The sequence below is a fragment of the Microcaecilia unicolor genome, unplaced genomic scaffold (assembly GCF_901765095.1).
Source record: "Microcaecilia unicolor unplaced genomic scaffold, aMicUni1.1, whole genome shotgun sequence".
NCBI lineage: Eukaryota > Metazoa > Chordata > Amphibia > Gymnophiona > Siphonopidae > Microcaecilia > Microcaecilia unicolor.
This window is the reverse complement of record NW_021963441.1, coordinates 75,202-82,061: the sequence shown is the minus strand read 5'-3', so window position 1 is coordinate 82,061 and position 6,860 is coordinate 75,202. Positions and strand designations below refer to the sequence as shown.

The following is a 6,860-nucleotide window of genomic DNA, read 5'->3' as shown; positions in this document are numbered from 1 at the left end:
TCTCTCTTCAGTGGGGTTGAGTGTCTGCAGCATGCTTTTCTAAAAACTGTAAGCTGACTTCCTGTATCTTGTTGTCTGCTCCTTCTTGCTACTGTAAAATAACCAAGTTTTTACCAGTTTAAAAGTATTCACAGCATCTACTCTCTCAGCTTGTTGCTCAGACCTCCAGCTCCCTTTGCATACAGATTAAGCTGGGAGAGACATGTCCAGTACATCTTACTGTAAGTTATTTCCTTTTGTTTGAATTTGCATTAAAGAAGCTTTTGGTTCAAGAGTTCTGAGTCTTTACAGTGATGTTCTATACTCTGGTTAACTGCATGCTAATCTCCTGAGTAGAGACAGCCTATCAGGAGACAGAGCAGAGCAGGGGACACAGAGAGGGCAATGCTTAAAAAGGGGAGGGGAAATAGGGATACAGAGGGGGCAATGCTGAAAGAGAAGTAGATAGGGACACAGAGGAGGGCAATGGAGAAGGGGGGAATAGGGACACAGAGGGGGTAGTGCTGAAAGGGGAGGTGAGATAGGGACATAGAAAGGGCAATGCTGAAAAAGGAGTAGGTAGCAACACAGAGGGGGCAATGCTAAAAAAGAGATAGAGACACAGAAGAGCAATGCTTAAAAGGGGGAGAGATAGGGACACAAAGGGAGGCAATGCTGAAAGGTAGGTGAGATAGGGACACAAAGAAGCAATGCTGAAAAAAGGAGGGGAGATAGAGGCATGAGGAGCAATACTGAAAAAGGGGGGAAAGGACACTGCGACAGAAGATGGTGAACAAGGGGAGAGGATAGGGACAGGGACATAGATGTTGGAAAAGAGGTGAGATAGAGACATAGAGGGGATATGATGGAAAATGGTTTAGATAGAGACCTAGAGAGGTGATTCTGGAAAAGGGGGCAATGGAGACACAGAGAGATGATGCTGAAAAGGGGGGGATAGGAACACAGAGGGGAGCAATGCTGAAAAGGGAAGGGATGATAGGGGGCAATGCTGAAAGAGGTTTAGATAGGGACAGAGAAGTAAAAATGCTGAAAGAGGGGTAGATAGGGACACAGAGATGAGTCATGCTGAAAAGGTAGTAGATAGTGACAAGATGAGGCAAATGCTGAAAAGGGGGGGGGGTAAGGACACTGATAGGGCAGATTGTGAACATGGGGGAGAACAGAGACAGGGACACAGAAGAGTAATGCTGAAAAAAGGAAGGGAGATAAGGACACTGAAAGCACAGATGGTGAACACAGGGAGATGACAGAGATATAGATGGAGATGCTGGAAAAGGGTGAGAGAGGAGATGGTGGAAAAGGGAGGTGATGAGGACACTGAGCAGTGATGTTGGATAAGAAGTGGAATGGGGAAACCGAAGGGAAATGCTGGACAGGATAAGGAAATGGATGGTGGATTTGGAGAAAGAAGAAATGTCAAATGGACAGAGACCCTGCCAAGACAGGAATAAAAAACAGGAAAATGGAAAAGAGACACTGGGACCAAAGTGAATGGAAAACAATATACTCAAACAACAAAGGTAGAAAAATATATTTTATTTTGAATTTATTAATTGGAGTATGTCAAATTTTTGGAAATGACTACAAAGAAATCAATATGAGTGTGGAAACAGAAAATATTTAAAACAATCAAAAAATGTCCCACTTACATAATAAAAGATATCTTAAAAAGCTGTTAATAAATCAAAAAAAAAAAAACAAAAAAAATTTGAAAGGAAAAGCCTCAAAGAGTTCCAAGTACAAACGAGTTATACAGTTATAACGATCTAGTAGATCTGCTCATCATCTTTGGGAAAAACCTTCCTTACAACAAAAGAAAAAGTGTCCATCACACTGTAGTCAAAACTAGTATAAATGCAGTACTAAATACAAAACAAGTCCATTTAACTTGAACAGACACACTTATCTTAAATGTATTATATGTGCCAACTTCTCTAATCCCCCAGGACCAACAATGGCCAGCATTTCACTAATGTGCTTTTCTCATTGCTGCATCAGGGTCCATAAAACTGGGTTAGCAGCCATGGGATAGCATCTAAGTAGTATAGTGCTAAAAAGAAATCCCCATGTGTGTGTGTGTGTGTGGTTTAGTGTTGGTTAAGTCCTTGGAATAATTGAATTTATGCAACATTATACCTATGACACAGAAATCCATTTTTAGTACAACATGAAGGCATTATTTGTCAATAAAAGTAGCCAGCAGCCCTTCCCCAGGCCTCAGTCCCTTCACCACCAGGCTAAATTCATACCCCAAATGCATCATAAGAAAAACTCACTCATTGGCCTTCACTCACACTCTTTAGGATGTTCCTTCTCGTCCCCTGGTCCATTGACTTCCTTACCCACCACCCCCACTACTTCCAACAGCTAAAAAAAAATAAAAATAAAAAAAACTGTGGAGCTGCTGTTTAGACCACCCTGCTGATGGCTCTGCTGGTCCTGTCCCCTTCTGATATGGACTTCCTCTTTCTGAGAGGCAAATCCAACAGAGCAATCAGTGGCATGGCCTAAACAATGGCTATGGGCATTTATGCAGTATCTTTGTTTTTTTGTTTTTGGTGGGGGGGGGGGGGGGGGCTAAGGAAGCAGTGCCATTAAAATGAGGGGGTGGGGAGGCATCTACAAAAGTTTGCCCAGGCCAGGGCCTCATAGTGGCCCTTACTGGGACAAGCAAGTCTGGAGAATCACAAGGGCAGGGGTGGAGAAAGTGAGACATGCTGGGCTACGGCAGTAGGGGAAGGAAACTGGAGATGCCAGATCTCCAGCAGGAGAAGGGAGCCAATGCATAAGGCCACAGCACTTAGGAGTGTGAGCTGCAGAAGGGCCCTGAATGCTTGTGTCATACACCAACTGCATGTTACAAGGCATGTCTGAGTTTCCTTTGTCTCAGTCTCTAACATAAACATGCATGTCTACATTCTTCATAAAGTGTGCTTCCCAAACGTTTATCCAATATAATCCCATTGTAAGACTTTAAAATTTGATATGACCCCAGATGATGATGAAAACCAAATAGCAGACCTCCACACTCAATTCCCTCTCTCATTTACTTCCTCTTCCCCTCACTTATCCAAAGCATGAAGACAGCAGCTGCAGCAGCGGCAACAGTAGCAGCACTCAACACAGAGCCCTGTATGACAGTATGCTTGCAGACCTCAGCAGGGCCGCCAAGAAGAGACAAAGCTGGGCCTGGAGCAAACAATCTGCCACCCTGCTGTCCCCCCCCCCCCCCCCTTCCCCTGCAGCAGCAATCAAGAGAAACTAAATTGCCTGCCACAGGTTCTTCTTTCTGCTGTGTCCCACTACTTCTGAAATAACAAGAGCCAAGTCTCTCTCAATCACGAGTGCCAGACCCTCCTTGGAGGCCAGGCCCAGGGAATCTTGCACCCCCCCCCCCCCCCCTCGGTGGCCTGGACCTCAGTACTCTGCATGGATTTTCAGCCCACACAGGAGGAGGAGGCAGGATCTGTGAACATTCAATAACTCACAGACCCCATGCTTACTGTCACTACTGGGCACAGGTCACCAGAGATGCATGTTATCCAGTTCCAGGCTGGATATTTTGGGGCAGTTTTGGATTTCCGACCACCCCATTCTGATACACAATGGAACTTGCAGCACTGATTTCAATGGCCAGCATCAGGGAGTGCAAACCCCATACTGCTTTGTGATGTAAGTTCAAAATCAAGACTGGTCAAAAAGTCTCCAGCCTGGAACTGAGTAACTTGGCATCTCAGGGTCACCAAGGGAGGTTCAGAAGAAAGGGATTGGCCTTGTTTGACTCCCATCCAGGGCAATAAAGACTAAACAGTGCGTGATGTTTTCTAATCTATGTCCCACCTATAGATCAGATCTTTTATTTATTTATATAGATTATGGGCTGTGAATGCAGAAGGATTCCATGCAGAGTGAGAGCATTTCATTGTCTGTCTTTAAACATAGAAAGGTGTAGCACAAGCTGTATAATTATAGGTATCCCATGAGAGTTATAATACCAATGAACTAATTACCAATTAGAGATAATGGTTTAAATGATAGGCTAAGCAAATTAGCTTGTTTGTAACACTGTTATTAGGGCAGGTGCAGGTGTGGGAGTTTGAGTCAGGGCCCCAGTAGGTTTCCTAACCTTCAAGATTGCTCTGAAGTTTCCAAGAACTAAAGATCAACGTTTTGGATGCTATCACAAACAATCTTAGAGGAAAAAAAATCATAGTAACAGCTCTAAACATTAAAGATGAATAATGAATTAGACTCACCTAGTTAACAGCTTTTCAATGATTTTATATAGTTTTTGATACTAATTGTCCAAGTAGGTTTTGCTTGTTAAGATAGAGGGGGGGGGGGGGGGGGAAACAGAATGAACAAAGTAAGACAGTTACAGGAGACCCAACATATGTAAGGTGAATACAGTAACACTAGTTCAGTACTGACTCCAGGGGAAAGAGAATACTTAACACCGTTCTGGGGCCTACAGTTATAAGGAGCTCAATATAGCTTCAGATAAATTGTCATGTCTCTCAGTTAAAACAAAGCTCTAGCACTTTGTCCCATACAGTGAGTGATGTCCAATTTCAGATCTATTTATCTATATCTATTTTTCTATAAACTAAAGGAGTATAAATATTATAGTGAAGCACCATTTCCTTATCACTTCCATGCAATGCTTTACAAACTCACCTACCACAACCACTGAAAATGTGTCGGCAAAAAACAAAACTAGGTTCCACAGATTGAATGGACCTCTTTTTTTCGATGCTTACAAGTTCCTTTTTTTTAAGTTTTAAATTCTGAATTTCCAGCAGGTCTTTACTGCATATCAAGTCTTTGCCAACTTCAAACCAAGTCATAATGTATTCCCTTTCAATTAAATGTTTTCAGCAAGGGCGTGTCTTGTCTTTCTGCTCAAAAATGCGTAACAAATACAGTAAGATTTTAGATTTATTTATTTATTATTTATTTATATGTTTAAACTTACATCATAACAAGTAAAATACTTGCATGGAAATACAGACTAGGCAAATTCAAATTGAAAAGAAGCAAATGAAATACAAACAAAAGATCAATATCTTTTACATGTTTTCTTTAGACCACTAAAAATAGAGAAGGAGTCTACTCAATATTCCAGGAAAGAGAAAAAAAAAGGTATAAGATAACATGAATATAGCTTTACACACCTATCCAAACTTCAGTATCACAAACTCAATCATAGATACTAAATTACTAACACTTTTTTAGAATCCACAAATACTTTTAAATGTTCAGGATTAAAGAAGATATATTTAAGCCCTAGGTATCTTATTACACATTTACATGGATAATTCATGTAAAAAGAGGCTCCTATTGCTAGGGCCTCTTTTCTTATGGCTAAAAAAAGCCCTTCTTCTCTCCTGTGTTTGCTTAGCAACATCTGAGTACATCCAAATCTTAGCCCCGCAAAATAGGGACTGTGCATTCCTGAAGAATAATCTTTTAACCGCTTCTAAATCCTGTTCAAATATAAAGGAAACAATTAAAGTCGTTCTTTCAGAGTCCTCAGTTAATGAGGACTCTAGGAGCTCAGTCAAATTTAAATTTTGGCCATCCTTTTTTTTTTTTTTTTGCTTGTGACTCCAATTCCACATCTAGCTCGCTTTTCTTCTTTTGTGGAATATAATAGATACGATTTAGTGGTGGTATAAGATCAGGAGAATATTTCAAGACTTCTATCAAATATTTTTTAAAAGCTTCTAGAGGACTGATCCCCATCACTCTTGGAAAGTTTAGAAGACGCAAATTCAATCTACGATTATAATTTTCCAACTGTTCCAGTTTCTTATGGATCAAGCCATTGTCTTTTATAATCTTATTAGAAGATCCTTGTAATTTTTCTAAGTTTGTTTTAAGTTCAGCCATTTGAATTTTAGAGTCAGTTTTAATTGTATCTATGGATTTAATAAGAGTATCTACTGTACTCACGAGTGTTGTCAATTCATCTGAAGAGTTAGTAAGCTTAGTATCAAGCTGTTGGAGAGCATCCCATATGCTCTCTAAAGTTACCGTCTCAGGTTTTAACAGAGAAACTCTGTAAGGTTGAGAACTCAATGGTTTCAAACCTCTGTCAGCTCTCCTCTCACTTAGACCTCTTACTTAGGAAATACCGTCAACGACTTCAAGTTCGGGCGTCCCAACAGGAGAGAGATGGCCTTCGGGTAGCGGTGGTAGGTTGAGGTCCCGGGGCGAAAGGGTGACACCAAGCCCCAAGTCTCGAAGTTCTCCTGCCAAGGAGATAGCAGGGCAGCTCCCAGTTCTTTGGTCTGGCGTTCTTACGGCGAACCTCTCGATTGTCGGCTGTGAAGGAGAGGAGGTCCTGACCGACGAGGCTCCAGTCTTAACCGTTCCTTTTCGCTTGGTGTGCGGCATATTTTTGAGGTAAAAGAGTATTTGTTCCACAGCTCCTTTCGAGTGGTCTCAACCACGGTTGCGGCATGCCGCCATTTTGGAAACTCCCTTTTTTTTTTTAAAGCCTACAGCACCTGGTATTCCCAGGTGGTCTCCTGACCAAGTACGAGCCAGGTCCGACCCAGGTTAGCTTCTGAGATCAGACGGGATCAGGCGCATTCTGGGTGGTTTGGCCATAGGCAAGATTTTAGATTTTTAAGAACAATTCAGAATGAAAATGATTAAACAGGCAATATGATTTAGAAAGGGGGTGGAGGGCAAGGAATAAGAAGTAGAGGATAAGAGAAAGGGTGGGGCACTTTCAATTATCCCCTACTATTTATTTATTAGGATTTATTTACCGCCTTTTGAAGGAATTCACTCAAGGCAATGTACAGTAAGAAGAAATAAAACATAAGCAACAGATAATTACAGCAGTAAAA

The 6,860-nt window shown here is 41.5% G+C and overlaps 1 pseudogene; it reads right to left on the bottom strand.

Moving 5' to 3' along the window:
- Nucleotides 1–6,500: 6,500 nt before the first annotated feature.
- LOC115459326 lies at nt 6,501–6,619 on the bottom strand (annotated as a pseudogene).
- Nucleotides 6,620–6,860: the final 241 nt, after the last annotated feature.